General features: G+C 57.3%; 1 protein-coding gene across 7 annotated transcripts in view; it reads left to right on the forward strand.

Annotated features, from left to right (window-relative positions):
• Positions 1-4,788: 4,788 nt before the first annotated feature.
• The window catches only part of PAQR5 (progestin and adipoQ receptor family member 5), a 75,229-nt gene continuing 63,293 nt past the window's right edge, over positions 4,789-16,724 (forward strand). For 4 of the 7 annotated variants that reach the window (XM_049611844.1, XM_049611849.1, XM_049611850.1 and 1 more), the window contains exon 1: positions 14,733-14,818. The gene's annotated coding sequence lies outside the window, so the exon portion shown is untranslated. Of the gene's footprint in view, positions 4,954-14,731; positions 14,819-16,724 lie in introns of those variants that run through there. The other 3 variants (XM_049611846.1, XM_049611853.1, XM_049611845.1) reach the window with 3 other exon arrangements.

A 16,724-nucleotide genomic window follows, 5' to 3' on the forward strand; every position in this document is an offset into this window, starting at 1 on the left:
TGTTGCTACAATGGCTGTTGGGGCACGTAGGCCACCATCATAGGTGCTGGAACCGTAGGGGCGGGCTCCCGTATTTGTATGTATATTTGCTGTGACCTGGGTCCCACCCGGCACTGGGGGCGGGATGATGAGGACACAGACCAAGAGCCAGACAGCCCAGGGCGTCGGACTACCTCGGGATCCCCACGCTGGCTGCCCGCCAGAATCACCTGGGGAACTTTAGAAAAGACCCAGGCCCCACCTCCAGAGATTTGGATTGAATCGGTGGCTCGTGCTGACGTCCAGCCGGGATTGAGAACCGCTGGACTAGATATTATATTTTCACGCTAGGGCATTTTTGGCTGCAGGGACAGAGGCCCTCCAAGGCTGACAGGAGAAAACAGAGGTTGCGGTGGGGTTATGATGGAGTTTGCCAGGGGGTGGGGCGGGAGCTAAATCTCCTTCATAACGCCCATGTGTGCCCTCCCCCCAAGCCACCCGTTAGAAACCCTCCACCCAATAGACCCGGTGCGCCTCTCCGCTACTGTGGCCTCAAGACCAGTCCTGTAGCCCTCCCCTTGCAAACAGGGGCTGCCCAAGCCCCTTGCCTAGAGGACTGTGGGCTGCTGTACGGACCTGCCTTGGCCTAGGAAGCTGGCACGCGAGACACCATCAGCCTGCTGGTCCCCTTCATGGCATCTCTGCTCCTCCCTGAGCACCGTTACCCCTTAGGTCAAATGACCCTGAAGGCCTTTCCAGATTCTCTGGTTCTTGGTGGAGAAAAACCCACTGGGCACAGGCCCTCGTGGTATTTCCCTCGGGAGGCGGGTGTCCGGGCCCTAAGCCTGGCCCTGTGGCTCAGCCCTGGCCAAGGTGAGTCCCAGACAAGGGGGCGGAGGGGGTCACCCTCCTCCCCTCTCAGCGTCTTCCCACTCCACACACACCCTTCGGGGGCTTCTCATGCTTTACCTCCCTCAACTCCCCTCTAAGGACCAGATCCACACCTGGGGAGAGACTGTGCCCCCCCCCGGGGCGGGGGGGGGGGTTCCCCTGGGGGTCTGTGATTTCTGCGGGGAATGCAAACCTTTGTCGTTTCTCGTAGCTCCCCGGTAAAGGGCTGTCAGGCCCTGGGCATCAGCAGAGGGGCTGGGGCATGGAAGGCAGGGAGAACATCCCCCTTGAAGGGAGTCTTTCCCATAAGTACCCCATGATGGAAAGGTGTTAGAGAAAAGGACACAAAGGGTGCTACTGAAACAACCGTGGTCAGACTGGGAGGTGCTGGGACAGGAAGTCAGAGGAAGGGGAATCCCCCAACTCACTGCCCCAGCAAGGCCCCCAAGTGGCCTTAGCCTGTCTCCTCCCTAAACAGCCAGGTGGGGGAGGAGGCTGAGGGAGGCCTCTCCCAGGCAGCTGAGATGAGGTACGACACTGGGGGACCACGAGGTGCTACCCTTAGGAGGAAAAACACCGAACTAGACTGAATGGTGTCCCCTAAAAAGATAATGCCATGCCCTAACCTCCAGTCCCTGGGACTGTGAAGGTATTTGGGAACAAGGGCCTTTGTAGTTGTAATTAAGGATCTTTAGACGAGATCGTCCTGGACCCAGGGACTGGAGTCCTCATACAAACAGGAGAGGACCCAGAGAGACACGGAGGAGAAGGGAGCGTGGAAGGGAGCGTGACTGGAGTCACGCCCCCGCAAGCCGAGCACCGCCTGGAGCCCACAGAAGCTGGAAGAGACTAGGACTCACTCTCCTATGGAAATTTCGAAGGGCGTGGCCCTGCTGATGTAGCGATTGGAGACTTCTAGCCCCCAGGATAGTGAGAGAAGGCCTTTCTGTCAACCATGTACTCCCCCTGAGCGGCGACTTCTTCTCCTGTGAAATGAGGCTAATACTTCCAGCCCCGATGCAGCAAGGGAAAAGCCTCGTCAGAGGCACTGTCGGGCAAGCGCTGGCCCCTCTCCCGGCCTCCGTTTTCTCATCCGCAAAGTGGAGCAGGAAGCCTGGCCTGAAGACTCCATCGCAGGGGAGGTAAGAGGAGGGAGAGAACTTGGGGGCTGAGCGTTGGGTGCAAGAGAGCTAAGGATGCATGAGGCTCCCGAGTCCTGCTATGTTTGGGGTGCACAGTTCTTGCTGTCAGATAAAGCCCTCTGGACAAAGGGGACAGACCTTCTGGGGCCACCCGGGAGGAGCTGGTGAGCCCCCTGAGGAGTGGGCTCCTGGCTGGGAAAAGTACTTCCGACACCTGGCACCCTGCACGCCCAGGGGGCAGCGAGGGCAAGAGGGAGAAATGGTTGATTCTGCGTCATATGGATGGGGGGGGGGAGCTCTGCCCAAAAAGGATATTTGCATTGTGTTATAAAGGTGTCCCCAAAGAGAACTGACATTTCTGAGTGATGCTCTCCATTTCCCCCACCCCTCCTCGGTCCCTCGGACCACTGCAGACATCCCCCCACACCCTTCCGTGGTCCACCTCCCATGGCCACGAGGACACGTAGTGCCTGCCCCCCCGCTGGGCCGGTCCCACAAATGTTCGCTGAGGCCCTTGAAAAGAAACTACAAAGCCTGAATGTTGAATTCACGCAGCACTCCTGCGCCCAAAGCACTTCCAAATGCATTCTGTGGTCACCACGCTAACCCTACAAGGAACAAGATTCCGATCCCCGCTCGCAGATAAAGAAACAGCTGCTCAAGGCCGTTTGCATCCAGGCTGCCTGACTCCTGGTGCTCTTTCCATGTCACCTCGCTGCCTCTCCTGACATATCATCGGCTGCCTCGTTGGGTAATTTGGGGTCCGGGTCTCTCCAGAAATGTCCCGTGCCCCTATCTCCCAACCGGTGTGGCCTCAAAATCCCCCAAGGTCGACCGATCCCAGCCCAGCTTTCCAGACCCTCCCTGGGACTCCAGCACCCTCTCCTCTGCTCTCCCCTTCTCCCCAGCAGCCTCTCCTTGCTCCACAGCCCTCTCCAGAGGGTTCCTGTTTAACCACTCAGCTAGGCTTTCGTCTCCCAGCAGCAGAGGTGGGGGCTGTGGCCCCTGGTGACCAGGTGTTTGGCCAAGATCCACTGACCACACTCCTTTAGGTTCCGGGAGCCACTTAGTCGTCCCCCTTCAGTCCCCAAGGTGCACACAAAAAGGCCTGCGGTGGGCAGGAGTCTGGTGGGGCACTGGCTGTCTCTGCTCAGCGGTGGGCTGTGTGCCTGCCTTGTGCGTGCCAACAGCTTCTGCAGGCTGGGGGCCAGGACAGCATTTGGCTTTAAACACCTCACGCCCTATTCTGCCTCCAAAGCCCATCACTGTCCCGGGCATCTAAAGATGATGTTACGGGGAGCCTGGGTGGCTGAGTGGGTTAAGCGTCCGATTTCAGCTTAGGTCATGATCTCACAGATTGTGGGTTCGGGCCCCACGTCAGGCTCTGTGCTGACAGCTTGCTCAGAGCCTGGAGCCTGCTTCCGATTCTGTGTCTCCCTCTCTCTCTGCCCCTCCCCTGCTTGTGCTCTGTCTCTCTCAAAAAGAAATAAACATTAAAAAATAAAGATGACATCAGAAAGGACACCGCCCGTGGCCTTGCCTCCCCCACAAAGGGCTCCACGTCTCAAATCTCAGTCCCCCAAACCCTCATGAAGGCAAAGCAGGGATTACGAGGCCACTCTGAGTTCAGCATAAGCTGGGACTGGGATCCACTCCATGCCCCCCACTCCTGTCAAGCTCTGGTTTGCACAGCACGGCTGCCTGTTTGTACGGCCTTGTCCCTTCCCTCCAAGAACTTACATCTGAAAGGACAAGCGAGACACACGCACTTTATGCGATGCACAGCTGCAGGCCAACCTAAGCAAGATGCCCAATAGTACCATTGAGGATCCATAAAAAGGGCCTGAGAGATCATTAACTCACGGCAAATGGGGAAACTGAGGCTCAGGAAGAGCTAGAGACCCTCCCAAGGCCACAGAGCTAAATGGAGGCCTCTGGACTCCTGGTCCTGTGCTCCTTCCACTGTGTCTGCACATGTAACAAACAAGGCAAGGCAGGCAGAAAAAAGAGCTCGGACAACCTGGGCAGGCAAGGAAGGTCGACCCCGCCCCCCATTTCATTCTGGAAGTTTTGTCCAAAGGGTGCATTTTCCAGAATTCCTCTAGGAGAGTTGGGGGAGGGGGGGCAGGCAGGAACAACCTACAACTTGTTCCTTCCGCACCTGGGAGTAGCCACACAGTCTGGGTGGCTGTTTCTTCTTTGTCCCCTGTGTCCCCCTGTGACTCTTTCTGCTGTGTCCACTGAGTGGCAGAAGTCCAGGTCCAGCCCCTTCCAGGCCTGGGAAGTGGAGTCCTGGGGAACGGGGAGAGGGTGGCAAAGCTCCCTTGGGCAGGGGCATTCCGGAGAGAGCCGGTGGAGCTTGGCCAAGGCCAAGAACAGCCAGGGGTGGGGAGAGATCATGGTGGGGTGGGGCTGCGGGTACCCGGTTGTTTTTTTCCTTCTCTGTGCTCCACCCCGTGCATTCTTCTGAAGGGCAGGCTCCCAGCCCTCGGCCCCCGGGAGTGGGGGTGCGCGCGGTGGAGCGTGCGGAGGGGTCCGGCGGGCAACGGGGGCCTACACGCGACTCCACCTGGCGCACGGCTTCGGTGGCATCTCAGGCGGGGCGAGCGGTGGGCGCCGCTCGCGAGGTCGCCGAGTCCGGCGTCGGTGGCACGTGGTTCTGTGCGGGCCGCGCGGAGAGGGGTGCCCCCGCGGTGCCCCCGCGGTGCCCCCTGCCCTCCCCCCTGCCCTCGGCTCCTCCCCGGGGCCTGCGCGCCCCGCCCCGGGCGGGAGGGGACCGGGGGCGGGACCCACGGGGTAGGCGCGCCGACCGGCCGGGCCAGGTGCAGCGCCCGCGTGTCTGGGGGCCACAGCGGCCCCGGAGGAGCGTCCCAGTGTCCGGCCTGCCGGTGCCGCGTCCCTGCGCCCCCTTCGCCGGACGCCGGCGCCCCTCGGAACCCAGGTAACCGAGGGCGGGACCCCGCGCCTGGGGTCCACGCGCACCCCGCCGTCGCCCCCGCGCTGCCCGCGGCCCGCCGAGGTCGCCGAGGGCCGCTCTCGGAAGGAAAGTTTGCGCCGGGACCGCCGCGCCCCGGGCGGCGGCGACAGGCATCCGCGGCCCCGCACGTCCCCGCGCGGGGAGCCCGAGCGGAGCTGGGGCGGGCGCGCTGGGTCTCCGCGGACGCCTGGGGACGCCGGCCCTCTCGCGCGTCCCATCTCTCACTCCCCTGGGCGTTTGCGCCCCTCCCCGCCCGTCCCCGAGCCCCTGAGCAGAGTCCTCGGATGGGGACTGCGGAGTTGGCGAATTCTGGAGGGATGTTTACATTCGCGCTTCCCGCCGCCCGGGGGCCAGACCCACGACGGGAGAGCCGGCCGCGCCAGGCGGGGTGCGGGTGAAGGGGCGTCCCCTGCCCGGGGTCGGGGGGGGGGGCGGCTGGGCCCTGCTGAGGTGGGTGCCCAGCCACCGGGGCATCCCGGCTTCTGTCCTGTCTTCCGGCAGGCCGCCGCCCGGCTGGGCATCCTTGGCTCCCCCCAAGCACTCCCCAAGCCCCAATCGGAGGAGTTGAGAGCAGGAGGGAGGGTGGCCTCCCCAACCCCCCCCTCCTCCACCAGCCCGGCAGGGGCCTAGCTAGGTCTAGAGCTCTGTGACCCTTGCGGACCTGAGCAGAATGGGCTTCGTGCAGCCAAGGCGGCGAGGACGCCCAGCTCAGTGTGAGGACGGGGGTCAAAGATGCCCCTTTCCACGCAGAACCCGAGAGAACAGATGAGGGAGGTCCGTGGATCAGAGTAAGAGCTAACATCACTAGCATGGACGCCTCGCTGATTTCATTTCCCCCCCTACAATAAACCAGCGAGGTAATAGGTCTTATCCCATTAGCAAGGTTGGGGTGGGGGGGTGGGTGGGGGGAGGAGGAGTCTCAAACAGGTTAAGTCATTTGGGGGGGGGGGGCGCGAAATATGGTAGACCTGAACTTCAAACCAGTCTCCTAGAGCCAGGTGGTTGGTGCTCCATTTTTGCCGGGGCCTCTGACTCAGCAGGGGTTCCTTTCTTCTCCCCCTCCTCCCCTCTTCCCTGGAGGTTCTTCTGGAAGGGGTAGGCCAGGAAAGGGCACCTCCAAGAAGAAGTAAAATCCGGTCAGACGGCTCCTCAAGAGAGAGCCAGCTCCTTGCTAAGCTCCAGGACTGCGGGAGGCAGGCACCTGTTTTGTTCACTGCCGTAGCCATAGTTTCCCGGCTCCCGGAGGCTGCCCAACAGGAACGGACTGAATCAACCTCGAAGGGCAGAGATTCTTTCCTTTGGACTGGAAAGGTGCCTCCTGCCACCGAGGGTCCTTGACACCCACTTGGGGCGGTTTGATGCTTTGTAAACCAGCGAGCGCATCCATAAACCCCTGTGCTTTTCCAGACAGGTAGGCTTTGCCTTTACCCTGGATCCACTTGTCAGGCCCAAGGGAAGTGAGTTATGTGCCTGGCTTCGCCCTGCCCTAGGAGACCGAGTCCTCTGTCCCATTTGCACTGGAGTCCTACCCAGCCTTCCAGGAAATCTCGTTGGAAACTTGACCCTTTGCCTCCTCCTTCTCCTTACCCATTCATGGGGCAACCATGGATGGAGGGCAGAGACGGTGCATGCCTCAGTCTCCTCATTTGTAACACGGGGACAGTAGAGTCTGCGTGGTTTTATGAGTGAGCGGTCCAGAGGGCTCTGTAAGCTTCCAAGCAAACTGTAAGAGATGATGGTGATTTCCTCCTGTGTATGTGTGTTAGCCTGAGCTCCCCACGTGGCCTGTGAATACGTCTGGGAAGCGATCACACATCTTTGGTCTCCCTCAGAGAGCTGGTCTTATCCTGAGCATACAGTAGGTTCACAGGAAGTAGCCACCGATCAAAAACAGTCTCTACAGGAAGAGAAGGTGCTAAAATTGGATTTTTTTTAATCCTTCCCCCCCATCCTTATGTAAGCAGAGAGAACATTCTACCATACAGGGGAGGCTGCAGGAGGAGGGACCGGAGGGGTCTGAGAGCCCCTAGAGGAGGAGGTGGTCAGTGTCTGGCTCATTCTAGGCCACGGTCAAGTGGGGAAGCATGGCAGGGGGTGTAGGCCTTTCCCTGGCAGGGCCCTGAAGACTTTTGAGGCCCTGCCAGGAGCCCTATAGTCCTGGACTCCTCAGCCGGCCCAGGTGTCCCCTTTGCCCTCAGGACAGGCCCGCACAGCCAGAGTTGGTCAGTTCTCTTCCCTGGAGGAGGCCTCTGCCAGTTCCTGGGTCTTAACCAGAACCCAATAGGGGAAGAGGTTGAGACCCGGAGTTTCTCAGCTGGAATGGCCTTAGAGGCCGTATCCCTTCTACCCACTCCGTGCTGTATTTTCCATATCAGCAAACATCCTGTCTTGTTTCCTTTTCTATCTCGTTTATCATCTGTCTTCCCGGTTAGAATATCAGGGCCGTGAAGGCAGGGCTTTCTGTCGGTTTTAGTCACGGCTCTGCCGCCGGGGATCGGCGCCGTGGCTTGTGTGTAATGGGTGCTTAGTTAAATATGTGTTGAATAAATGAACACATTCAGCCCACCCCTCCTCTCCTCACGGGGAGACTGAGGCCCAGAGTGACCTGTTGGAGGCAGAGCTGGAGTTCTTCTTGATGGAACTCAAGTTCGTTCAAAGCTGGGTCTCTGCCCCCTGCACCTGGTTGCTCGCGGTGCTTGAGAGCTGCCTTGGCAAGAAGCTTCAGGTCACCCAGAGAGGCAGCTCCCAGGCAGAACGCATGGCCACCCCGCGAACTGAGAGAGCCAGGGAGGAGTGCTCCCCTTTAGACTCCCATCCCCCAAAGAAAACTCCCAGTGCTGCTCTCCAGAGGTGGGAAGTTCCTCAGTTAGTGGTGAAAACAGTGGCCTTTCCAGGCAGTCTTTTAAAATTCCCCGGGACACTGGAGAACCAAGGAGGAGGACCAGAGCCAGGTCCCCAGGCAGCCCTGGGGGGAAGGATGGAGCTTCAGATCATGGGCCAAGGTTAACAAACCAGTCTGAGAAGGTGTGACCAGATGTGTGGGCTGGGAAGAGTGAGGACATTATTCTGCCCAAGGCCCTGGGGAAGGCTTGGGGCTCTGAGACCTCACTTAGGAATCTGATCAGAGTGGTTTCCTTGGAGGACCCAAGAACTACCCCAGTGCAGGGACAAGCAGGATGGAGAAGCTCGAGGGTGGGGGTGGAGTGGAGGTCCAAGAATTATCTAGAGTAGAAGCCGGAACTTTCTATGCAATAGAAAATATGGAACACACCTACACACACACACACCAAGCGGCTTCGGCCCCGCCCCATCGTTCTTTCAGCTGCCATCTTCAGCAAAGGAATTTTATCTGTGTCTCAAGGCAAAACTCTGCGCCCCTGTGGAGTCAATTGGAGGAGAAGAGATGGGACAAAGATGACTTCTGGAGGAAGCTAGTAGGGCCATAGGTGGGAGGTGAGGTCCCTGGAGGCATTTCCTCTTCACACTCACAGGAAATACGGCTCCTGCCTTCTTCCCCGATGGCTTGGAGGGGTGATCGTTGCATTTTAATACCAGTCATAAGCATTCAGTAATTGTTAGCTGTTTGCCAGGCCGTGTTCTAACTTCTCTGCACAAATCGGTTAATCTTTACAATAACTCCGTGACGTTGAAACCCGGGTCGTCTGCATTTGACAGATGTGGAGACCGAGGCCCAGAGCGGTGGTGTAACTTTGCCCAAGATAACACTTGGGCAGAGGGAGAGGGGGGCCAGAGGTACCCTGGACGGCCGTAGCCTTTCGGCCGTGCTGCCTCTGTACGACCCAGCAGGCCACACAGATGGGACAGAGAGCCTGGACGCGAGGGTGGCCAGCACCCGCCTTGGGGAGCTTTGGCTGTTTCCCCCGAGCCCTGCTCTTGACCCCCAGATCCTTTTCCGTTCTCATTGTGGTTTGCCAGATGCAGAGCGGGAATGCCCCTATGCCTTGGTGTTGGGGGAGACACCCAGAAGTTGTGCCTCTAGGAATGTACATGTTTACGAGTTTATCAGCTGTTTGGAAAAAATTGGGGAGGAAGGGGGCCGGGAGATGGGCGGCGGGGGGCGGCAGACAAAGAAAATGCTTTGCCTGAAGAAGTGAATCCATAATGGTGACTCCTCCTGTGTCCCAGGCCACTGTGGTCCCCCCTTCCTTGCTCCCCAACTACTCCCTACGGGCTCCCTTCCCCTGGAGCAGGCGAGACCCTGACCTGAGACATAGCTTATGCATTCCTGACCCCTGGCCTTCTCTTTATCGCCCCCATCACTACAAGTTCGGTGGCTTCCAGCAACAGTGAATGGAAAAGTTCGCCTATTGTGACATAGCATGAGTCAGCCCTTCTTCAACGATGGGGTTGCACAGTCAGCTCTGAGGCCTTGGCCTGCACCCCGGTACCTGGAGACCTGGGGCTGGTTGCTTGGGGAAAAGGACAGGGTGACTCTAGACATTATTTTGAAATTATGCAGGTGGCAGCGAGGGGCCAACAGGTGCAAGAGACACAGCTGTTTTTAGTGTCTGGGAGAAAAGGCAGCATGTCCCAGAGCAGTGACCCAAGCTGTAACTCCTGCCCTTGCCGTGTCCTCTAAGGCAGGGTTTGTTTCACAGGATTGGCCTCACTTGTGGCCCTGACCACCCCCAGCGTGCTCTGCGGGGTGTGAGTGGTGAATTTTGCCTAGGCCTCAAGCCCGCGTTTTGCCTGAGCACACCATCGCCCATGAGACGTTTTTTTCCCCTTCAGTTATTCGGGAGCCCCCTGGCCAGGCTGACCGCGGTAGAAGTGATTGGGAGCCTGTCAAAGGCCCAGAGCCCAGCCACCCTGGGCTTCTAGGTCGCGTGGTCCTAAATCGGGCCACTCTGCCAGCCCACTACCAATCTTTGAGTTGGTCACTGCACTCTTGGGAGCTCAAGGCTGCTGTGGCTGGTGGGGAACCATGGGTGCTAATTCTGATACTATATCACGGTGTGACTTTGGCCCTGTCCCTTCCTGGGTGGGCCTCATCGGTAAAAAACAGCTTGGCTTAGATCAGGGTTTCTCACCTCAGCGCTAGTGATGTCTGGGAGCAGGACAGGTCTTTGTTGTGGGGGTGGGGGCCGCCCTGTGCGTTGCGGGATGCTTAGCAGCAACCTTGGCTTCTACCCCTCGGATGCCAGGTGCCGGGGCCACCTGTCACTTCCTTCTTGGCAACCAACGATGTCTCCAGATGTTGCTAAATGTCCCGGAGGCAAAATCCTCTCTGGTGGAGAACCCCAGGGGGTCTCTGGTTGAAGACACCTTGATGACTAGGGACACATTTGTCTTTTCCAGCCCCTAGTTTATAAATATGGACAGTGCATGAACGGGGGGCCTGGGGATGGGGGCTCCAAGGGCTTGTAGGGTGCGACGTGAGCTATGAGGAAAAGGGAGGCTCTGGGCCACTGCCTCTTGCTGAGCCCCAAGGCCAAGTTCACTCTGCCTTCCAGACCTTGGCTTACATAAGAAGGTGATGGGAGGGGGCAGGCCTGTGGTCCCCATGAGCACTAAGGTCGGAAGCCCTCCAGCCAGTGACTAATAGTCTCTGCGTGCCCTAAGGGTTCAGCTTCTGGTCCACAGTCCCCTGTCCCCTCTCTGGCTGCCTGCCCCTGAGAGGACACAGGAAGTGAATCAGCCCAGCCAGTGGGCAGCCGGGGGGTGGGGGTGGGGGGGTGGGGATGCAACCCAGTGGTGTCAGACACAAGGGCCACACACGCCTGCACTGACCCAGCCCTGGCTTTATTTTGTTTATTCCTCTCAAGTTAGCTGTTTATTAACTTTGTCCACAGAAGCCCCTTCTGACCTCATTGCCTGATGGAAGGGCAAAAATGTGTCTCCTCCAGGGGTGGAAGGGGTTTGTCAGTGAATCCTGGAAGTAAGTCATTGTTCTGGGTACAGCAGGCTGTGAGATTTGGGAAAGCATTAACCCAGATGATTCGTTTGGGTTATTCATTCTTTTCCTTTAATTTTTTTTACTGAGGTGTAACTGATGTTTAACATGTTGATTTCAGGTTTACAACATAATGATTTGATATTAGCATACACTGCGAGGGGATCACCATCTGTCCCCATACAAAGTTGACTTAAAATATTTTTTTTCCTTAATGTTTAATATTTTTGAGAGAGAGAGAGAGAGGAGACACAGAATCCGAAGCGGGCTCCAGGCTCCGAGCTGTCGGCACAGAGCCCGACGCGGGGCTCGAACTCACAAACCGCGATGCCCCCAAGGTTGACTTTTATGAGCTGCTCTTGACAGCTTTCAAGTGTGCACAACAATGTTATTACTATTTTTATTTAACAGCTTATTTGGTTTGAGAGAGAGAAAGGGAGTGAGAGTGGGGGGGAGGGGTGGAGAGAGAGAGAGGGAAAGAGAGAATCCCAGTCTCCCGCTGTCAGCAGGGAGCCGGACATGGGGCTTAACCTCAGGAACCCCCACCATCGGTCCGAGAGGACAAAGATTCAGTACTTAATTGCAGAGCCACAGGTGTGCCCTATAAACTCTGTACCCACTGAATATTAACTGAAAGTCTAAACCCGTTAAACACTAACTCCCCGTCCCCGCCATCCCGAAGCCCCTGGTTGCCACTGTTCTTTCTGCCTCTGTGAATCGGACCATTCTAGGTCCCACGTGTAAGCAGGATCACACGCCATGTGAGCCCCCCATCTGGGCTCTTCACTTAGCATCATGTTTTAAGGTTCATTAGGTGCATCAGAATTTCCTTCCCTATAAAGGCCAAATAGCAGGGTGCCTGGGTGGCTCAGTAGGTTAAGCGCCAGACTTCGGCTCTGGTCGCGATCCCACGGTTCGCGGGTTCGAGCCCCACGTCGGGCTCTGTGCTGACAGCTCAGAGCCCGGAACCTGCTTCAGCTTCTGTGTCTCCCTCTCTCTCTGCCCCTCCCCTGTTCGTGCTCTGTCTCTCTCCCTCTCTCTCTCTCTCTCTCTCTCAAAAATAAGTAAACATTAAAGATAATTAAAAAAAATAAAGGCTGAATAGCATTCCACCGTTAAGTATATACCACATTTTCTTCCTCCATTCACCTGTTGGTGGACATTTGGGTTGCTGCTGCCTTTTGGCCATTGCCAGTAGTATAGCCATGAACGTGGGTGTGCAGATAATCCGTTTGGGTCCCCGCTCCCAGTTCTTCTGTATATATTCCCAGCAGCAGAATTGCCGGGTCCGATGGAAATTCTGCGGTTAACCTTTTGAGGCGTCGCCGTACTGGTGAGGAAGAGGTCAGAAGTGGATGTTAACGGTGAACACGGGATATCCAAGCATCCAGGTAGAGGAGAGGCGGGGGAGCGCAGGGCAGGGGAAGGAAGGGCCGACCCGTGCCGTGAAGCACAGTGGTGCGTGTGCTTGCTGAAGCCGGGTGTGGCTGGCGAGGGGGCCGTGGAGAGGGTCGTGGACCTCGAAAGGTAGGTGGACCAGGCTGGCGAACTTGGGCTCCTGGCTACGGGCCATAAGAGGCGCTGAAGGGGGTTTTAATCGGGAAGTGATACCAGCCAGAAGGATGTCCGTGCGGGTCGTGTCATGGGCGGACTGGGAGGGAAAGACGCTTAAGGCGAGGGCCAGGTGGGTCAAAACTGGGTACCGCTGAAGCCGGGTGGCCGGTGTGCATGGAGGGAGCAGGTCTAAGGGTGGACCTGCTTCGGCGGCTGGGTGAACCGAGGTGCCCGCTCCTGCCTGGGTCAGCTGACAGGGGAGTGGCCTGTTTGGCAAGATGACCAAGGGGCAAGCTGGGGCCCGATGGCCTGGAAGGGTCTCTTAGGACCCCTGGGGTGGGGACGAGGGTCGGAGTGGGGTGCAGAGCGGTGGGACCACACGGAAGGGGCGACCTTGGGGTGGCACAGAGGGCCCAGAAGAGCCGGAGGCCAGGACGCCACCCCTGCCTGGTCCGGGTCCGCCCCACCCTGAGTGCGTCATACCAATCCACACCATCAGTCTCTGCGCTTGGGGCTGGGTCCTGGGGGTGGGGGATAGATAAACGTGAGCCGGTTACGTATCACATACCGTGAGCCGGTAAGTGTAATTCACTTATGCATCCTCCAAAGCTTAGGAAATGGAACTCGGCCAATATCTTTGCACAGTTACGCATGGAATCACATTCGGGGTGGGCGAAGTAGAACGTGTACTGAAAGGGTCCATGATTTAGTCCAGGTCAGGGTCTCTCACCTCAAAGCTACTGCCATTCTGGGCCAGGTCATCCCGCGTCGTGGGGGGGCTGTCTCGTGCCTTGTGGGACGTTCAGGAGCATCCCTGGCCTCTGCCCATTGGGTGCCAGTAGCCACACACACTCCCGGCCCATTTGTGACACCCAAAAATGTCTCCCAGACACTGCCCGATGTCCCCTGGTGGGACAGAAATCACCTTCAGTTGACATCCGTCGGTCCGGAGGCCGGGAGACGCTTCTTGCAGGAATGATGTTAATCCACCCTCTAGAAGATATGTAAGAATTAATCAAGATGAAACAGACGTGGGGAGCGGGGGAGAGTACTCCGGGCTTAGGTGACAGTGTGTGCTCAGGCCCTGACGTGGGGAAGACCGTGAAGGGAGACCAACCAGGGGAGGCATGGTGGAGGTGGGGAGAGGGGCCAGACCCTTGGGGTGCTTGGGAGGGAGCACAGGCGAGGGAGCCTCCCGGACGCGCGGGATGGAACTGTTGGAGGCTGGCGAGTGACGTTTGGGCATTTTGGGTTGGAGCCCCCTGGGAGGCTTCCAGGTGGGGCCCTGAGCTCAGAAGAGAGGTCTGGCCAGAGGTACACGTCTGGGAGTTACATGCATACCCATGATGAGTGAAGCCCTGGGGTGGACGAGGCAGCCCAGGGAGAGCGAACGGACCTGGAAGCGAGCTCCACCATGTAGAGACTGGGGAGGAGCTCCCAGAGAGGGAGCAGAAAAAAAACCGTGGTGCCTGGTGCGGGGGAGAGTCGGGGAGGAGGGCGAGGCCGCTGTGAGGTCGGTGGGGCCGGAGTGGCCACTGGAGTCGGAGACCAGAAATCAAGGAGCCCGGTGCCCTGGGGCAGGTCGGGCCGAGCAGCGGGGCAGGAGGGAACAGAGGCAGCCGGCGTGTCTGGAGAAACAGAGGTACAGACACCTCTGTGGAGGTGAGAGGAAGCCAGAAAGGGAGGCGGGTCAGGGAAGGTTTTGTTCTGTTTATTTCATCCGCTTGTTGCCCACCCTTCCCCCGCCCCGCCTTTTTTTCTTAGAAAGTAAACGTACGTGGTGCCGAAAAAATTGTAAACTGCAGAGACTTCCAGTGAAAAGTCTCTGTCTCCCGTCTCCCTTGGCCTCCTAGCGCACTCCCTTTCCTGGAAGCAGCTTCACCAGCTTCCTACGTACCCTTCCAGAGACGGTTCTGGGACTAATCAGTAAAAACGTGTATCGATTCATTCTCCCCCAAAGGGTGGCCCACGGGTGCCCTTCATTTGTTGTTTCCCCACTTAGCTCTCTTGGGATGCTTCCAGATTGGTCCCTCGAGTGTTCAAGGCTGTAGAATGTGCCACTGCATGGATGTCGCACATTTATTTGATGAATCTCCTGGTTTTGGGGTGTCACAAACAACGTCCCACTGAATTGCCTTGTCATCTAGTCATTTTGCAGTGTAGGCGGTTCATGTGGGATAAAGCCTCAGGAGAGGAATTGAAGGGCCGGAAGGGTGTGTGTTTGGATTTTGAAAGATATCAGCAGACCGCTCTCTATAAAAGTTTAGAAAGATACACTCCAGCGGTGGATGAGGGTGCTCTGGTCCCATGCCCTCTTACGTGAAGTGTTACCAAACTTGCTGACATTTGCCAACCTGGAAGGTAAAAATAGTTTCTCAATAGAGTTTTAATTTGCAATTCTTGACTGTGTTCACCGACCTGAGAGCCACTTGTGTTTTCTTTACCGTGAACTGTCTTTTCATATATTTTGCCTCCTTTCTCTCAGGTGGTTGGTCTTTTTCTTATTGAATTGGAGGCGATCTTTATATATGAAGGAAACTAGTGTTTTGTCTGGAAGATCAGTTACAAGTGTTTCCCCCACAGTTGATCAAGAAGTTTTTGGCTGTCGCTGCTTTTTATTTTATTTATGTTTTTAACAATTATGAATGCCGAGGGAGAGAGTCAACTGAGTGGCAGGTCCCTGGTGGGGAGGTCCCTGAGGAAGGATTGGGGTGAGTTCCCGGGTGGGAAACTCCTCTCTGTTGTGTAACGGGCAGAGGGAGGGAGGAGTCTGCAGTTAGTCCAGGGATGGGGTTGTGTTGACGAGGAATCAGAAAGCTAGCGGGGCAGGAGAGTGATGGTGTTAGCCAGAGAGCAGTTGATTAAAAAACACTGGAAACTCAGCTAGATGCCGGGATGCAAGTGGATGCATCATGTGCTTTCTTAGACTAACGGTCCCAGTTGTTTATATCTTGCCTGTGATCTGGAGTCTTCCTTATCTCACTCTTACACGCCACATAACGTCCCCTGCCCTGAACCACCCGGGGCCAGGGACCAGACAACTGGGGACAGCCCCTGTGCCCCAGAGCCCGCCTGAGCTGTTCAAACTAGCCAACCCTAAGCTAGTCATCCTGCCCTGCCTTGCCTTCCCCATGGAAACCCTAATAAAGGCAGTGGCCTGTGTCTTCCCCTCATTCCTTTCTGCCCCCTGACCAACACGGGTGCTTTTCCATGTGGCCCTGGGAGGTGTAACACGCTCCCTCTCGGGAAATGTAAGTAATAAAAATCTTCTTTCAAGGGCATTAGCTTCTCCGCGTGTCCCTTGGTCACTTCCATATGTTAAAACCCTATGCATACAGTTGAGACAACAGTGCCCCTGGACAGGGACAGAGTATGAGGGTTTGTCGACTGCCGGTCCCAGTGAGGCTCCAAAACTGTCACAGTGTGGGTGGTTAAATAAGCAGGCTGTCCGGGGGGAGGGGGAGGCTTCCTGGAGGAAGTGGCCTGGAGATGAGGAGAGGCCTCTGCGGTGGGGATGGCAGGGGTACAGATTAGGAGGCACAGGGCCGTGGAGGTGGAGGAGGGTGGGCAGAGGTCCAAAGTGAGGCTGAAGAAGATAGGAGAGGGGGGCAGGTCTAAGGGGGAGAAGAGGTACGTGATAGGGTCCAAGATGCAGGGTGGGTCCTGGGGATACTTGTTGAAAGTGGGGTTTTTTTTTTTAAATTCCCAAGACTACTTTGACTTTGTGTGAGCTCCCTGTGGGGGCTCAGGGTGGGGCTGCTTCTGATGGTGAGTCTAAACAGTGACAGGTGGTCTAACCCCACATTAGGACCAACCCAACTCCCAGGAAGACAGCGGCCTCCCTGCACCTTACCCTTTTTTTTTTTTTTTAACGTTTATTTATTTTTAAGAGACAGAGAGACAGAGTGTAAGCAGGGGAGGGGCAGAGAGAGAGAGAGGGAGACACAGAATCCGCAGCAGGCTCCAGGCTCCGAGCTGTCAGCACAGAGCCCGACTCGGGGCTCGAACTCACGAACCGTGAGATCGTGACCTGAGCCGAAGTCGGACGCCCAACCGACTGAGCCAGCCAGGCGCCCCCTTACCTTTTTGATGGCACGTTAACACCACCCATCCATGGATGAATTCACCTCCCCGCCTTCACTCCCCCAGCTTGCAACCACCAGCCCCACACGGGCACCCTGCTCCCACCCTTCAGCTGCTTACACAGCGGCCCTGTTTCCCCTCCTGTCTCAAGAGAGCCTCCACCAGCGTGGTGTTTTCTGTCTCC

This window comes from Panthera uncia (genome assembly GCF_023721935.1).
Source record: "Panthera uncia isolate 11264 chromosome B3 unlocalized genomic scaffold, Puncia_PCG_1.0 HiC_scaffold_1, whole genome shotgun sequence".
NCBI lineage: Eukaryota > Metazoa > Chordata > Mammalia > Carnivora > Felidae > Panthera > Panthera uncia.